An 18,622-nucleotide genomic window follows, 5' to 3' on the forward strand; every position below is an offset into this window, starting at 1 on the left:
GGAGCCGGCGGCGTGCGGGGGCGCGCGGCGTGCCGGGGGCGCGCAGGGCTGGCGTGCTGGGGCCGCGGTGGCGGCGGCGGCGGCAGCGGCGGTGGCGGCGCGGGGGTTGAGCCGTGGTGGTGCGGACGCGCTCGTGCTCGGGAACTATCGGATTAAACTTGAATCGAGTGAAATTACACAAAGGAGCGCCGCGGAGGAGGCGGCCCGGGGACCCGGAGACCCAGAAACTCGCCAGAGCCCCGTCCGCTCCCGGCCAACTCCGCGCCCGTGGATTCAGCCCCCTGGCCGCGGCCGCCCAGCCAACTCCGGAGCTTGCTCTGCGTTTTGTTTCCCCGTCGGCACCGGGCAGCGGAGGAGCCCGGCCGACCGACCCGGTGAGCACGAGAGTTCGCCGGGCGCCCGCGGGAGGGGCGGCGGCGGCAGGAAATCGCTCCGGGCCGGGGCCGGGGCCGCGCGAGGAGTTGGGAGCTAGGAGTTGGGCGTGTGCGGGGCGCGGGGCGCGGGGCGCGGGCGGGCGGGGGCCGGGCCGGGGCCGGCGCAGGAGCGCAGCGCCGCCGGTCCCGGGTCTCTGGCGGCGCCGTCCGCCGGGCCCGAACCCGCGCCCCGAGCGCCGCCCGGCGCCCCAACTTTTGCCTGCGTCCGCGGGGCCGGCGGCGGCGGGGGCGCGCGGTCCGGCCGAGGGTCACTTCCTCGCATGTAAATGGCTTTTTGTTGTGCTGCCGGCTTGAGGCGGGGGGGCGGGGGGACGGGGGACAGGAGGGAGAGTGTCTGCGCGCGGGGGAGCGCGAGCGTTTCCTCCCGCCTGCGCCGAGCACGAGTTGCCGGCTCCATTCGAAAGAAAAAGGAAGGAGGAAAAGTTGGGCTGCAACTCCAGTGCGAGTGGGCGATGGGCGCGCGGGCGCGGGGCAGCTGAGCGCGGCGGCTCGGGGACGGCGGCGACCCCCGCCCCGCCCCCGCCCCCTGCTCCGGACCGACCACGCCGCGCTCGCCGGGAGCGGCGGCCGCACCGGCGCGAACAAAGTGCGTCCCTCCTGGCGCGGCGGTGCCGGCCCGCGCGGGGACGGCCGCCGGGCGAGGTGGGTCCGCGGCGGGGAAAGTGCGCGGGGCGCCGCGTGGGGCGGGGGCGGCGTGAACACGCGGTGCCGGGGGCGTCCGGAGCCCAGCCTTGCCGGCCGCCGGCGCGGAGTTGCGAACCCGGGGCCTGGGGCTCCCGGGGCTCCCCGGCGGCGCCGAAGTACGCGAGGAGAAGAAAGGGAGCGGGGCCACGGAGAGCACGGGAGGCGCGGCGAGGCGGGGACCCCACCTTGCTGAGTTGGCCCGGCCAACGGCGGCGGCGGCTGCATAATAGCGACTCTAAGCCCCCGAAAGCAACTCGGCTCCCCCACCCCCGAGCCCGCCGCGGGGGGGGGGTCACCAGGAGGCCCCCGAGGCGGCCTGGGTGCGCTCTGCCCCCGCAGAGATCCCGGGTTCGGAGCGTGAACAGCGGAGGTGGCCGGAGGCCAAGCGGTCAGCGGGGAGAGGAAGGAGGGCGGCGGGGGACGCGTTGTTTGTTTGGTTCGCACCCGGGACTGAGCTCTCTGGGGGTGCGGGGGCGCGGGCACCCTGTGGGCTGCGGTGCTGGGCTCGGCGTCCGCTCGGGGCCAGCACGGCCCGGGGGCGGGGGTAGGAGGGCGGCGGACCCGGGGCAGGAAGGGGGGGTCGGGAGGCTCCGGGGAAAGAGCCGCCGGCCCCGAGCAGCCATCATTACCGAGCCGCCTTTCTCCGAATGGCTCTGCCTCGAGGAGCCCGGCGCCGTGGGAGCGCACCCCAAACTCCCGGCCGGCCGCCCGCTTTGTGAGCGCCCCAGTCGAGCGGGCGGCGCGGGGAGTGCTCCTGCTCGCGGGTCGGACGGTTTTCCCGGAGGTCACTTTTAGAGATTGTTCACGCCTCGATTTTAAACTAGTTTTTTTCCCCCTCTTCTGAACAGACAATGGACAAAAGAAAAGTAGCAACCCACATGGAGAGTTTCCTTTTGAATTGCTAGAATTAGATACACTATCCAGCTCTCCACTTGCTAAGTATACTTTTTAGTTTCCCATTGTATATTATCTAACAATCGGTTTAAATAACTTACCTTGAAATATGTCCATCTTCTGGGCTTGATTTCTGGGATGCATTAAATATTTTAATTTATTTTTAAAGGGTTATGTGAAGGCCCTGGTTTTTATTTTTAAACACCTTAATTTAAGACGTCTTTGCAGTAGGCAATACCTTTCAAAGAGGTTGAGTGTATTTTCTCCCAATCCTCTCCTAATAAGGGGAGGGGGAGCACGCAATATACGTAATAATCAAATAGAAAAAAAAAAAAAACCCACACACAACTTGTCTTTTTCCCCTCACAGATCTATTCTAACGATGACCAAAACAAAAATCTATGACCTTAGCAGTTTGGGAACCTGGTTTATCCCAGTTATAATTCCATTTAGATTGTAGTAATGTGTAAGGACTGGGTCATTCTTATTTCAGAAATAACTTGAGCAGTGATTTTATGAAGTTGAATCGTCTCCCAGCCCCCAGAGTACATCTGTCGCGGAGTGTTTTTGTCTGGCTGTTGCACAACAGAGCCCTACAGTCTTTACCCTAAAATGGCAGCTTTCATTTGACTGGGGCCCATTCATTGACAATGATAATAAAGAGGCTGAAAGCTAGATGCTTGGGGCACGTGGTTTGCCTTTCTAGGTGATAATAAGTAGGAGACATTTTATGTCTTCCAGATTTGCTCAGGAAAAGTTTATTTCCCCTGGAAAAAAAAAATCTGTACTGTAGGAAAAAAGTTACTGAGTAAATAATTTGGAAATGGAAAGGGGCTTGCAGCAAGTTTTAGGAACTAAATGTTCTTATTTTGCTACATAGTTGAAATATGACATTCCCCCCTTTTTGGTAACCTGGTAAAGGGGCACAATGGATCTTTGGGAGGCTTTAACAGGTGAATTTCTTCAACATGCCACTCAAGAATTGTTTTCTAGCACTATGGACTTTATCACTTATGTTATTTTGATATTTTCTATTTTATTTTCCCTCTGCAAGCCAGCAAATTGAGGCTTGATGAATTCTATTCTAGGTTTTTTGAGATTGAAGTGAGTTTCTAGGTAGGAAATTAATAATAATACTAATAAAAGAGACTGGTGTGTGAATTCCAAACTCTGGTTCTATTGGTTTAATCAAAGGACATATTTTTAAATTAATTAAAACAATTACTTTTTTGGTGTCTAAATGCAGAAGTCAGGATAGAGAAATGATACAGGTTGTCACAGGTTATGGTGATGGTTAAAAACACAAGCATTTTCCTCTTTTGAGGAAAAACATAAGTTTTTCCCCCCCAAGGTGAAAGTACAGAAGTCAAGTTTAAAATAACTCCTATAGTAACTTAATTTAAAAATAGTACATCCATAGATTCACCTGCACTTGATCTAGTTTTTAATCAGTTCAACTTACAGGACCAATTCTGAAACTTTTTTCACGAGAGTGTTAAAGTGAATACATGAGGAGTACATTTAAATAATGTATCAAAGAAACGTTACAATTTTTCTTCATACAGATGTAGTGAATGTAATATTTATAGTATAGTTTTTAAGCAATTAGGTCGAAAGAAAAATTTTAAGCAATTAGGTCTCAAAGAGAGAGCACAGTCTGAATGCTGTTACGTACATGCTGTGTAACCCATGAGAACAGTCTCCGCGCCAAGTTTAGAGTCTTCGTTTCAAACCTACGCTCCCAGCATTTTACTCCCTACGCTTGGGAAAGGTTGCCTGCCATGCAGTCATGTCCCTTCAGCTGCTTTCGGTTCTGCGGTCGCTGGCAGGCTCTCAGTGTGTCAACGACAAATGAAGAGGCAGTGCTTTCCCTCAGAGCGTTTACCGTCTAGTAGGGGAGGGAGTTCTGCAGGTAACCAGATACGTTTCACTTCGAAGATTAACTTCGGAGGTAGTAATCTTTTATCCTATATTATCCATATATGGCCTTTTGGGTTTGATAGCATACACCATGGCCATCTTATAAACATCTGCTATAAATAAGGCATCGCAAGAATAAAAAATGCTTAGTCAGGGCCGAGCAAAGTGTTTGACTGCAGAACAACGGCCCTTAAAACTTCAGCTTTGTAATAAAGTGTTTCACTTCCAGTATTCAGATGCTTTCTAGATGTAAACAGACAAGCGCTAGAATAGATGTGGGTCACGTAGCTGACTTCACTAGGGAAGATGGAGGAGCAGCATTTTTGGTGATGACGAGATGATGCCAGGCATATATTGGCCCTGTGTGACTCTTCAGTTGTCTTTTTCGTTCACATGGATTCATTTGTGTATTTTTTTTTCTTTTTTTACAAGCTATTCTTTTTAAGCCATTAGAAATTCAGAATTTAGTATTGTATCTTATCAGGTTTCTACACTGTTAGTTTGGGAGATAAATTTTTTTTCTTTAGCAGGAAAACTATTATTTTATGTTCTCAAAAAACCTGATATTTAAAGACGATAGATAAGGTTAAAATATAAAATGAATTGTGAGTAAATGATCGCTGAATTTTTCTGCAAAAATCTGAAGATATGATGCTTTATTTTAATTTGGGTGTTGCTCAGGTCAGTTTGCAATTATAGCAGAAGCCCATAGCTGACTGGTGGTGGTTAGAGCTGGGAAGGTAATTAAAAACACTGCTACTCTTTTATTGTTTTACTTGTATCAATGTATTAGACATCTTAAACAAAATTACACCTGTATGATAAAAATAACAGGTAGGAACAGGAAGTCATAACAATATTGCCAAATAGGAATTTGTCTTACGATCATTAATGAATCTTTGGATATTTAGAGTGTGAGGACCGTAGAGAGCTAGTTTAACTTTCTCATTTTACAGAGTAAGAAACTAAAGCCCAGAGAGATTAATTAAATGAGTTGCCCCTGGCTGGTCACCAGTGATTGCAGAGCCGTCTTGGTCGCAGCTGTCTTCCGGTGCCCAGCTCAGTGCCTAGGTCGGTGCCGTGGCAGGGCCTGTCTTTGCAGGATGACTGAGCTGGCTCTGGAAGAGTCTCTGTCCCCCTTGTGTTCTGACTCAGAGTACCTTTTGGGTTAAGAATCCTACAGCATCTGCTAACATTGCTCTTAAAGGCATTCTTAAGCCAACAATAATTTATTATTTGCCTCTACTGGGTAATAGTTTGGAGGTTTTTTTCGGAGGGAGTGGTGGTGGTTGATTATCCATCTAAAAAAACGCAGAGAGAATTATTCCAGGATTTGATTACTGTTTTCATTTTAGAAGCATGTATTCATTACCATAACTTGATTCCTGAACCTTTTAACTAATGTTAGGTGACTGCAAACATGATAGTTGTCTCAGTGAAGTATTTTTGGAGGGTTCTGTTTTGTTTTTACTTTGAAAGTAAAAGACTATCTTTTAAAAAATAAAAATAATGTGGAGTAGTCATGAAGAAGCAGAACTTGGTAGTGAAAGGCTGATTGGTCTTGGGCTTGTTCGCTTAGGCCAGTGTGGAATCCGAGAAGCCTCCTTTATGGGCCACGTTAGCCTTACTCTGTGCCGTCGGTGTCAGGCGGGGCTGTGGACTGCAGGTGACTCTGGACTGCAGTCAGTTTTCCTGTGTCATCAGTTTTCTTATTCACTGATTCAAGTATTTATGGGGTGCCTGCTACCTGGAAAGCGCTGGGTATGTATGAGTTAGGAATACAGGGGTGCCATGAGAAGACATGGTGGGCCCCCCCCAAAAAATAAGCAGCCACCACAGCGTCACTGGTGGTGGGTATCGGGAGGGGGAGTGAGGATGTGGGGACTCAGCCACGTGGAAGCAGCTTTAGCACCGCCATCCACAGGGCCGTAGAAGATGGGGGGCAGCGCTCACCAACCTGGAGGGGGAGGCAGTGTGTTTGAGGTCACCAGAGAGCGGCTAGGTGAGACTCAAGAGGCAGGCAGAGGCCAGCATGGAAAGGGCTTACAGGACATGGAATTTGGGAATTTGGGATTTTAAAAAAAGCAGCAGAGCCACCGATGCTGGACGTGAGCAGACTTGAAGACTGAATTGGGGGGTGGGCCTCGGAGGGAGAGTAGGTGGGGAACAGCATTCAGCCTGCTATTGTAGTCCGTGGGATGGGGAAGTGATGGTAGGGACTAGGTTGGTGGCCATGGGGATGGAGCAGAATGGACAGATTTGAGACATATTTAAGAGGGTCAATGAACAGGACTTGAAGATAGATCTGTTCTCAGGGAGAGGAAGGTATCAGGGAACGTAGGTTTCTAGTGTGTTCCCTGCGTGGCTGGCTGGCTGCTGGTGCTGTTCACCAGGGCAGGGAGCTCCTCGGGAGGACCGGGTGTGAGGAGGAGGCTCGTGCTTCGTGCAGCAGATGACTGACGCAGCCACTGGTGGACCATGGCGTCACTGCTGGTAGCTTTCTAAAACTTTCCAAAGTAATTTTCCAGCTTCCCCGCAAGATGTTGGCGAGTGGTGAGCCCACCAAGGATTGCTGGTGGGGATCAATGGAATGGGAGAGGAGAGGGGACCTTTGTTGCTCGTCTAAGATGTGACACTTTCCATTTGTTCCCTGCCTACTGTGAAGCACTTTGTAACAGTTCGCTCATCATGCACCGAGGCTAGAATCCCGTGGTAAGCGGACTTTGCTACATTTTATTCGTCGGTATCCACATTCTAGAAGCTGTTTTCTGCTGCTGGTTACATATTCGGACAAGGTCCTTGGGCTCCCTGTGCCCTTAGTGGAGGGAGTTGTATTTTAGGAACTGGTTGCAGTTATAAATGGGTGTGGTAGAAGTGAATACGTTACCTAAGTAATTGTGGGGGGAAATATCATCCTCGGTCAGAATACTTACCCGATCTTTAGTGTATATGTAAACTACTTTTATATGTAATTTATCTGAAAAGTCATTTCGTTTAATTATTATAAAAAGGGGGTTGTATGACATGGTTGGTAGTCCATGAGAGATACTAACTGGTGAATCCAGACCAGAAAAGCTTCTAAGTTGCTGACATTAATACTCTGTGAAATAAGTTATGGAAACCCTGAACATTTATCTTGAAACAACTTGTTGAGGAAGGTGCTTGTATTTTAGTTTTTGCCAGTTTGCATAGGTAACACTAGCATCCATTTATTTTTGCTATGGGTCAGACTTTGGTTTTGATTTGCATAAATACCCCTGCCTGAGACTCATTCATTTTCTTTGGTTAGGGGTCTATTTCAAAGGTGCTTTCATTGACATTGTTCCCTGTTGACCTTTCTGGTGTCCAGTATGAATTGGTCAAGTCCACCAGGGTCCTTTCTGTCTGTCTTCAGGGTTGGCAAGACGTGTGGCTTTACAGGTTCATTTAGGGCCTTACATTGGTTGTAGGGATATGCTCCATCGGCAAGTTTTACTTTCATCTTAGTGGTTTTGAGGGCTATTTGGATAAATTTAGGGGTAGTACTACTGGAATCAAAGAAAAGCTGGGTGTGCTGACTTGGCTTCCGATGGACTTGTGCCAACTACTCTGTAGCAATTTACTTCTAATGAATTTTCTTCAATTTGCTAGTTTAAAAATTTTCAGTATTCTTTGAAAATATGTTCTCTTGTTTGGTCACAGTCAACAGTGTATTCTTATGGGTTAAGAAATCATTGCCTTCTCAAAGGTGTAAATACTAAATGGAAAGCTGTATGCAGGTTCCTGTGATGTGGGTTTTAGTGGAAGAATAAAGAGGATGTTTATTTGGGGCTCGCTCTCCCCCAGCCCCACCCGTCAGCAGTGGCCCAGAGGCAGCAGATTGGTTTACCACCGTGCGTCTCATCAACATGGGGGCCGGGCAAAGAGCCACTGTCACCAAGCCTTTGTGTAGGGAAAGGCAGGCAGTGAGACACGTGTGTTCATTTTGACACGTCACTCTCCCTGGTATCCTCCGCTTAAAGGCCAGGGGTCTCCACACCGTATTTTGTTTGCATCATGTCTGCTAAAGGTAGTGATACCTCTGCCGTTCATTTTTCCCGAGGCAAGTTGGGGGACGACTTTAACTGATTGAAGAGCCTGGTCTCTGTCCCTCTGAAAGAGACATAACATTTTAGAATCTGTTCTGTTGATATTTAAAACAGTTATCAAACGTGCGTATTATTTTAATACACCTAAAAACTATCACCTTTAACGTGATACTAACTAAGCAGGCAAACGGAGAAGTCCCTCGTATGGTTTCCAAGGCGGTGCTTGCCATGGCCGTACGTGGGTAACAAAACCAACCTGAGCACAGGTGTGCGATAAGAAGAATGCCTTAGTTGGCGATGCACTGTAAAGTCTATGAGTCTGGAAATTACGTGTGTATGAGACTGACGGTATATTGAAACTGTTAAGCCTAGATCCTCAAGGTGAACTTTAAAAAATACATTTCTGTTGCAGTATTTTATATTCTTGTATACATGACCTTGTTTGTGCTTGAGATTTTGCTTTGGCCGATGGTAGGGGTGTTGATTTTATCATAAAAGTCATGCAGACTCGTCTTGAGAATGTAAAAATCTTGATTAAATTAAACAGTGTTTATTTTCTCTCTTACGTGTGTGTGGGGGCAGTCAGCTAAAATAGCGCAGAAATAACACGACGACATTAAAAATAACAGTAATACCCCTAACGAGTAGCAGTCATTGGGCGCTCCCAGTGAGATAGGCACGACGCTGAGTGTTTTCGTGGGTGGTTCCAGTTACTCGTCAGGACAACTCTAGGAAAGAGATAGAATTATTATTCCTATTTTATAGATGAGGATACTTGGGCGAGAGGTTAAATTGCCCAGGGTCACACAACCCCGGAAAGCAGTGGAAGAGAGGAGTTCGAGTCCAGATTGGGCCTTCTGCAGAATCTATATATGTGACCGTCACGCCACCTTGCTGTGTAGACCAGCTCTGAGGCCTGCACCACTGCTGTCTTCAGAGGGAAAGGCCCATTAAAAATGCCAGCGAAAACCCCTGCAATCCTACATCAGCCCCTCTCGCTGTGCCCTGCCAGCCCAGCTGCTTTCTGTCCACACTTCCTCTCTCTGTGCCCGCTGTACTTGTGTAGCCATGTGCCTTGGAATGTTTGGCACCAAAGGTGCCCAAGTCCCATGCCTGTCACCCTTAATTTCCTCCTTCGTCCATGGAGATGAGGGCAGTTGTTCTTGTGGGGGTTTTACTCTGTGGTGGCTGAGAACTCGAGTTGTGACGTCAGACAGATCATCGAGTAAACGTGGAAATAATACCGTTAACTACCCTGAATGATGGCGGGAGACTCAAGGAGGTGCTCCATCTAGAGGATTTAGTATGGTGTCAGGCATATTTACTGAGTAGTCACTGGCTCACGCTTAATCATGGAGCTTATCAAACCATGTATCTTGATTTTTGTTTTTAATTTGAAAAATCCCCCTAATCTTAGATTATGACCAGGAAAGGAGGAGTGGCCTACAGTGGTGATTGGCTGGGTGGTTTCCACCAAAATAGTATCTGTGTGTGCCTTTGTTCCCGAATCCTCTCAGTTACGCAGAGGTGATTGAGATAACCCAGGGACTAAAAACAGTGCATTTTCGGGAGCAGCTCTTCTATTCTAGCTTTGAAGATGTTCATCTGCTAACTGGATTGTGAGTGTCTTGCGAGGGAGCCAGTCGTTCCTTCTTTTCCCCAAACCTGCAGTTCTCCAAAAATGGGCGATGCCGCCCTAGACGACCAGTGGTGGGGCATATTCCATCCTTCTGGAATTCTAGAACTTTCCAGTATAGACCAGAGTGGTATAGGGTGTTCTCAAAGAACATTTGATTCACTTCTTTCCCTCCAAAGTTTGTTTATTGCTTAAGAAGGAGAGAAGATGGGTCTAAAATGAGAGTTGCTTTGGGGCTGGTATCTCGGATATGAGTCGCAGCTAGAAAGTGAGAAGACTCCTGCTTCTGGAAGGCTAAGGCCGTGGGGTGGCTTCCTTGGAATGTCTCTGCTATCGGATTGGCATGAAAACAGAAGAGATGGATTGTAGACAACTTTCATTTTATTTTATTCTATTTCATTTTCACTTACAAGTGACTCTAAGGGAGAAATAAAATGGGGGCAAAGTTGATAAATATGGATAAATGGGAGTTTCTGTACGATTCTCCCATTTTACAAATTTGAAAAGTTATATCAAAGTTAAAATAACAGTGACTCTAGGACTTGATCTCCATAGCTAACACTTACGGAGCATGGATTTGGATTTTATGTGAGTTTGCATTTTGCTGAAACTATTTATTTACATAACTGTTTTCACTAAGTATCAAAGTAGGATTAATCTAAATGCTGAGGTAGGAACACTAATTGCCAGTTCATAGGTGAGGAAATGGAGTTCTAGAGGTGGTTTAATAAACGTGCCTAAGAGCACAGCTATTAGTGGTGGCGTTGGGACTCCCATCACCACAGGCTGTAGCATTGACTTCTCTGCAGAAACCGCTTTGGATGGTCTCACTAAAAAGACTTAGGCCTTAGACGGGTGGAAAGAGCACATGTCAAGAACTTACCTGTGCTTTCAAGGGCTGATTCCTGGAGAGAAACTGAGGCTCAAAGGTGTCTCTTAATGGAGTATAGTCGGATGCTTTTCCTCGGGTGTCATATCTTACCAGTCGCAAACACTCTCAACCCAAGATGCACGCTCATTGTAAGACTTACTAGTGTTCCAGCCCTGTTTCCGTTTATCAGTCTAAGATGTAGCCAACACCAAAGAATTCAGCTTGCTTTCCTCAGAAACAATTGGCTTTCCTCAGAGTTCCTTTCCAGTGTTTATCCAATATGTATTAATTTACTTAGTGTCTTTTTCTCACTACACAGGATTTGAATGGCCCAGGAAAGAATCCAAGCTGCTGCTTAAGGCCTTGTTGTTCATTGATACATCAACTTGGGTGAATGCGCAGCTTCCGTGGAGCAAACTCTTCCACTAGCACACAAAACCACCGGGCCCCTCCTTCAGCCACACTGCATGGTTTAAATAGGCATGGAACTCAAATCCAGAAGTCAGCAGACTTCTGTCTTTTAAAAAAAGATAAAATCCCAGATCCAAATACTACTTTGTCTTGTAGAGATATTCTATGGTGATATATTTCTAGATTTTGTATAGGTTTATAGTTTTTTTTTTTTCCTTCACAATTGAACAAGCTGTCAATTAGCTTGAGTATGGTGAGCTTCTAGTTATAACTTAAATTTTGCTATTTTTGGTACACTTAAAATTTTAATTTTTGTTTGTTTTTTTTTTAATTGATTTTTGTAGAGAAGGAGAGACAGACAGAGACATAGATTTGTTGCTCCTTGTGTTTACTCATTCACTGGTTTTTTGGTAAGTGCCCTGACCTGGGATCAAATCCCCAACCTTGGTGTATCCGGATGACGCTCTAACCAACTGAGCTACCCAGTCAGGGCCTTTCATTTTTGTCTTGATGTACAAAGTTTATCACCAGAATTAGCATTTTAAGTTTTCTGTTTTCCCTCTCACTAACAAACAAATAAAAATCTAGGCTCGTGTTTGAAACAAACTTCAGGTTGATAAGGAATTTTGTGGCTAGTTCCTGTTAGCTGCTAGGGTTGAGCAGGGTAAGTCTTGGGTGCTGTCCAATAAGGACACACTACAGCAACATGGGTAATTTTCCCGCACGGCTGAGCCCACTGGTGGTTCTGCTGCTGTAACTGAGTGGCTGGCTGGCAGGCCGTGCCATTGGCCTCTAGCTGAAGTATGTGTGTCGCCTCTCGCTGTCTCGGTGTAGTGAACAAAAGGCAATGTCCTGTTTGAGGTTTTGCACGGAAACCCAGGCTTTGGCTTGCAGGTGGTTGACATTGAGGCCTGAGTGTCATCCTCTGTGCTCAGGCTTCTCAGAACTTGGGGAAGTGCTCACACCATTGGCATTGTCCTTTGTGGAGCATTGCAATCATCATCATCATAATAATAGTAGTGGTCACTTGGCAAACTGAAAATGACTCTTTGCTACCTTTCTTTCTCTGGAAGAGGCCGCTTGGGCTAGCTGTTGAATCTGGTAAGCGTTCTGATTTGTTTCACCTACACTAGGCTTTTTGATTCAAAGCATGACTATTACTTTATTTTCCTTATGAAATTTTCTCATGTAGCTCTTACTCTTCCAGTATTTTGTTTTGTGAAAGGAACCCCAGCTTTCCCCTTTTTTCACTGTCGGGAGACATTTGTATAGAAAGTGCTTGTCCATTGGTTCCCTGGACAGAAAGCTAATGGAATGGTTGCTGCTGCTTGTTGCCGGGGAGGAGGGAACAGGCAGCCCTGGGCCTGGCCTTCTGCGTCGATCCTGCAGCTTTTCAACACCGTTCCTGTCTTCCCTCCCTCCCCCTCACCAGGACGCAGAAGGTACGTGGTGGTTTGCAGATACAATGCATCCACTGGTGTTTCAGGAAGAGCAGAAAGCTGAGCTGGACTGAGGTAGCTTTTTCATCTGTTGTCTTCAAGGGGCCTGTAAAATGGGTCTAATAGATGATTTTGAGGCTCTTACGTAATTATTTAAAACGTTCATCTGGTAATAAGAGGATGACTAATAAAATAGCTATTTACCAGGCGTTGGAATCAACACGGTCATCTGGGATGCTTGTTAAAAATGCAGATTCCTCAACCGCACACAGGTTTTCCTGCGTTAAAATCTCCATGGGCTATCTAGGATCTGAACTTTCATCTAGGTGCTTCTGATGTTTTCTACAGTGTAAAAAGCCACATGTTGAGACCAGTATGTTAGTTACACAGGGAGCATTCTGTGGAAATAGAAAACAATTTAGAGAAATGGTAACTCATATATTCTTAAGAATATTTTTTGGAATTTGGCCGGTAATGTTGTTACACATAAATGCGTGACGTGTAGCTGTGATTTGGCATACCAGTCAGCATGAAAGGTAAAGATCGCCAAGGGGTCACGAGTTTAAAAGCACGGTCCACTTAAACGGGTGGAGAACAGCATGTTTTGTATTTATTTGTTAAATTTTTCATTACTGCCACGGAATAATTAAAAACTTGTTTTGTGTGTAGTCTTCGTTTATGTGGTAAGAAAAAGCAAATTGATTTAATATGCAGCAGCAACAGTTTGGGGGCAACCCAGTTCAAGCCGGTATTTCCAAGGGCATGTGATACATTTAAAAGGAGAGTCGTCTTCAAGGTAATCTGATGAGCGGGTTCCCGCCACCTTTGAGGACTTGGTAGCATAGTCCTGCCTAACAGACGGGATGTCAGGTGGAAGGCACATGGAGTACACGCGGGGCCCTTTTCTCAGCTCCCCTTCTCCCTTCCTTCCCGATTCTTCATCAGATTCTTCATCACGAGCCAACCATCCTCTTCGACACCTGTCCCCTGGACCTGGCGCGGAGGCGCTGTCAGGGCCCTGGCCTTCCCTCCGTGCTCTCAGTTCCTCATTCCCCTTCTCCCTAAATACAGCCTGCCCTCGGGGGTTTCCTCTGGGCCTTGTCTGGGGGCGAGCTCAGGCCCACAGCTTCAGCCCCATGTGATTAACTCCTAAATCTGCATTTTTATTTCTAGTGTCTCCCCCAGACTTCTGTCCTGAAGGTTCCCAGCTTGTCTAAAATCTGGTCTTCCCAACCCCTCCTCCTCCCTGCGAAAGCATAACAAAAGCCCGGAACACCAAGCGCAGCTCTTTCCCCGAGAGCCCCAGCTCCACATCTCCAGGCCGCACTGATGTCCTCTGTCCCTGACCTCCCGCGTCCTGACCCTTGCTGCTCTGCACTCTTCTTCCCTTCCGTGGGCCCCGCGTCCTCGTGTCCTGGCACCCGTGTTCCTTCTGCTACACTGCACCCTCCCTGACACCCGCCCGGCTGCTAGAGCGCAGCCCCAGGTCTGCAAGGCCACTGCTGTCATTGTTTGCACTGGAGAGTAGGGCAGTGACCAGTGTGTGGGGGAACCCCCTCCCGCTCTCCCTGCAGCCGGTGCTTCACCCCCCTGACTGCGAGCTTGCCCTTGCCCGAGCTCCTGCCCCTCAGTCCCTCTCTGGGGCATGGCTGCCTGCAGAGAGGAGCCTGCCCCCAGCTCTGCTCCCTGTGGGGTGGGCTTGTGGGCAGGCTTGTGGGCTGGCCTCCGTGGGAGCAGCCTCTGAGTGCAGCGGGGCCCTGCGAGTTCAGTGATGGGGCTGTGTCTCCGGTGGTGTGAGGTTACCCTGCCCCTGAGGCCTGTCCCCTCCCTGCCTCCTCCGTGACAGGCACCACCCCCTGCTTGGCTGTCTCCCAGCTGTTTCAGAATGTGGGTGGGAGAAGAGGTGAGCCTGGCCTTCTCTGACCCCATCACCATGTTCCTGGCTCCCGAGTGGAGCATTTCCCCACGGTAGCATTGTTTTGATTAGGTGTTCTAGGTGCACTGTGGGTTCATCTGGTGCTTTTGTAGGTCATCGGCAATAATGTTCATATTATGATATTGTGCTGGAGAGAAGACAAATTAGCAACTGAAATGATTTTGGGAGGGACTCTCTTGCTGACTGAGCTGTACTGGAACGAGTTGTGTTAGCACCGAGGACACACTTGGTGACTCTGGAGTGGAGGCATACACCTGTCTCCCAGGCCTGGAGCAGACAGCAGGCTTTTGGGAATGGGGTTCGGGGAAGCTGATCCTATCCAAATTCATGTCAGAGTGAGCTGTGATGCAGGGCCACGCCCAGGCCAGTTCTAGGAAGGGCGAAGACTTGTTATGACAAGGAAACAATTCAGTAACGTTTCTAGATCTACATCTCTGAAGAGTAAATGGCGATATTTGTGTGTGGCTCATAATAAAATCTTTTTTGGTTTTTGGAAACATGGATGTGGCTGGTGAAAGTTACTACCTCCTTTAAAGGTGGATAAGAATCGTGAGTGTGCAGACCTTCAGAATATTCTTGCTAGCATTTCTGCGTGACATTCATGTTTGTGAAGGGCACTTATGCAGAATTGTGACACTGCTGAGGTTCTGTGGGGCATACTGAGAATGGTAACACATGGTGAGGGTGTGACAGGGTAGCTCAGTGTGCGAGTGCTCCAAGGTGTGATGCTGGCAGGGGTGCGGCTGGTGCAGGGTGTGGTGGTGGAGAGAGAAATTAGGAAGTATGACTTGCACTCTCTTTTGATAGGTTGTAGGAACTGAAAAATAACATGAACGAAACCATGGAGATTCTGTGAGCCCAGCGTCCTGGCAGGAAACAGCCCGGAGCAACCTGCAGGGGTCAGGGCAGGGACCTTCACCCCAGTGTCCTCCTCGGGAGAGTGGGAGCCTCGGAGAGTGGAGCCTCGGCAGAGGGACACGCCCGCCCCCTCCTCTGCTCAGCCTCCTGGGTCAGCTGGGCACGCTCTCTCGGGCGCAGGGAGGTCAGAGTTAGCCAGGAGGAGAGGGACAGGGTGAGGGTGGGCTGTGGCGAAACTGGAAGTTTAGACAGAGTGCGATCCCAACTTACATTACATGCTGGAAATGGAGTTGAAAGGTTAGTTTGGCAACATGTGATGGATTGCATTTGAAGAGGGACTCGAGGCAAAATGTCAGAGGCTGTTGAAATAGCCCAGCCAACAGGCAGAGGAGCTCTGACTGTGGCAGGGAAAATTGAAGAGGAGAGGAGAGACTCGGGAGTGGGGAGATGAGTAGCTGTCCGTTCCAGCTAAGAATGGGCTTTGAAGAGAACTTAGGTTTGATATTTTGAAGTTAGATTAGATTAAAAAATAGAACACATTTGAGGAGAATAAAGATGTATGAAAAGGTAAAAAAAAAAGTCGCTTTAGAAAGATTCCAAAGTAAAGCTATTTCATGATGAAGTTGTGCAACGTGCAAGTCAAGAAACAGCAAAAGATTAAACCCTTAAAAAGATACATAAGCCAGAATATTATAAAAATCATTTTGGAATAATTTTTGTAAATGTCCTTACAACATGGACACAGTCAGAATAATATGACAGAATATTAACATCACCCTTTCCGAGTGAAAACATTACGATGGCGATTTGATTAGGAGCATGTGAGAAGGCTATACAAATAGAGTTACTACAAACTGAAGTTGATCGGTTTGTTCCAGCTGAACTTTCTGGTGAATGTGCGAGCTCCACCGTCAGGATGAACTGTCCCATGTTTTATACTTCAGCTGCTGTAACGTGTGGGCATGGATCTATTAAAAAGACACATCAACACACTCTGTGAGACTGCAGTGGAGAGACCATTGCAGCCCAATAGAAAAGCAGTCAAGGTTCTAAGTAATGTATAGAAAAAGTTTAATTGCCAATAAACAGGAAAATTTCCAAATTATGGAGTAATAAGGGAAATGCAAATTAAAATGAGATGCTTTTTCTAATCAAATTAGTGAAGATTTGAAAATAATTTTATTGCTGCGAGAATATAATGAGACCTGTATGCTCACTGCTGCCCAAAGTTCAGTAGGTATAAATGTTTTGGAAATAAATGAGGGAATATATGTTTCAAGACCCTTTTAAATGGCCAGTCCGGTTGTATCAGTCAGCTGTCCTGAGAAAAAACCCTGAAATGCACTCAACTATCATGAATAAGAAATCACAACATTTTTTTTTTGAATGAGAAACTGAGTGGTTAAATTTGCGCTGTACTCATGTGTTAGACTATCACGCAGGCATCACAAACCGTATTTTTGGAAAACATAAAGAGTAGAGCACAAAATAATATATTAACTATGGTCCCAATTTTATACAAATTAAATCATAGGCATAGGAAGAGACTAGGAGAAAGGTGGGGTGGGCAAAAGTAGATTTACAATTCTGAGTATGAGAAAGTGTTTATTCTTGTATTATTCATTAATTAATGTATTATTTTTTACACGAACAACTGTAAACCTACTTCTGCTCCACCCTGTACATCAGTTTTAAAAATGATTAGTTTCAGGGAATGGCGGTTTGGCTTAGTAAAGAGCATTGATTCCAGAATGAAACAGCTCTGGTTGGAATCCCTGCCTAACCCCTCACTAGCTCTGTGACTTTGGGCAAGTGGCTTATTAGCTCTGTGATCATCAGCAAGTTTTTAAACTTGTCTAAGACTCAGTTTCTCCAGCCGTCCCTGGGGGGTGGTAACAGTACTTATCTCCTGGGCTTATTTGGATTGGTGCAACGGTGCGTCTGAAGTACCTCGCACAAGCCCTGGCTGGTTGGGTTCAGTGGGTAGAGCGCTGGCCCTTGGACTACAGGGTTTCGGGTTTGATTTCCAACCTGGGGCATGTACCTCGGTTGCAGGTCCATCCCTGGCCCTAGTCGGGATGCGTGTGGGAGGCAACCACTTGATGTGTGTCTCTCACATCGATGTTTCTCTCTCTCTGTCTCTCCTCCTCTGCACTCTCTCTAAAAAAAAAAGTCAATGGAAAAAATATCCTTAGGTGGGGATTAAAATAAAAAGTAAAGTACTTCACCCAGGGCTTGTTGCCTTGTTAGCACTCAGTACATGTTATTTATTTGGATTGCAGGTGACTTTTATTTAAACCTTTATTTTTTAATATTTTTAAAATTTTAAACTGAAAGGTACTTTTGTAATCTGGGGATGGCAGTTTGACTTAGTGAAAAGCACTGGTTGCTGGAAAAGCTACAGCAACCAGTCCAAGAAGCCATCTGGTGCCTTATATGGAAGGAAGGACTCTGACAGTTTTTCAGTATTTTGTGGTATAGACAGGAAAAATTTTTTAAAAAGTAATCTTTAGTTATAATTCTGAAACAAATACTCCCAACTTTTGCTTCTTAGGTTTTTTTTTTTTTTCTTTTTTTCTAGATCTCTTAGCAGTATTTGGCTTATTTTTTCTATCCCAAAGAAATGTTTTTCCGCAGTAAGGTGAATTTAAAAGACCCTCCCCCCTTTTTGTTAAGCTTTCTGAAATCAAAGAAAACAATCATGTTTTCAAAATTTTCTGTAGATGAAATCTGAATTTGGTTAATATTAACTGCACATTTAGCACTCAAATTTCAGACATATTTAGTGCTAGCTTCTGTACATCTCACCTAATTGTTTAAATATGTGAGCATGATTTTGATATTTGGGAGGTGGAGTAGAAAGCCCTTGAGATTTTCCAGCTTGAGTTAAAAGGCTTCTTGTGCCTTAGAGTCAGTTGATGTAAGCTGGGAGGAAGACTTTAGCATCTGGAACTCTTTCACCTTGGAATTGTGTCTTTCTCATAGAAGAAACACATTTGGGCTGCATACAGCCTGGAGAAACTTTCAAGCTACATTTTCTTCACAGGAGGGTAGCAGCTTTGCACTTACAGTAAGATAGCTTCAAAGCTTTGTCTCCTTGAAGTTATGTTACCTTTCATTTACCTCAAATATTCTTTATTATATCTTCTGTAGCAAACGGGAGGGTAAGAAAAGGAAAGAGACAAGCTGTTAACATTGTCCCCTAGATTAATTATGAATAAATGGGTTGATGGTAACATAGAACTTAAAAACCATAGAACCCAGAATATATGCAAATATATTTTATTACTGTATTTTGTCAAATCTGAGATGGTACCAGTTGTAAGATAGGCCTTATTTCTGATATATTGAAATGTGACAAAAATATGATTTAGATTCACTAAAATATAGTAGTGAGTAAAAAAACAAAAAACCAAAAAAACAGAAAAAAGCCCTTCAGGCCCTGGCCTAGTAGCTCAAGTTGGTTAGAGCA

General features: G+C 46.6%; 1 protein-coding gene across 2 annotated transcripts in view; it reads left to right on the top strand.

The window, feature by feature from the left end:
- The first annotated feature begins 29 nt into the window (after positions 1 to 29).
- Positions 30 to 18,622, top strand: part of CHD7 (chromodomain helicase DNA binding protein 7) — a 178,062-nt gene continuing 159,469 nt past the window's right edge. For both annotated transcript variants that reach the window (XM_081117201.1, XM_081117202.1), the window contains exon 1: positions 30 to 374. The gene's annotated coding sequence lies outside the window, so the exon portion shown is untranslated. The remainder of the gene's footprint in view (positions 375 to 18,622) is intronic.

This window comes from Miniopterus schreibersii (genome assembly GCF_964146895.1).
Source record: "Miniopterus schreibersii genome assembly, chromosome: 17".
Taxonomy (NCBI): Eukaryota; Metazoa; Chordata; class Mammalia; order Chiroptera; family Miniopteridae; genus Miniopterus; species Miniopterus schreibersii.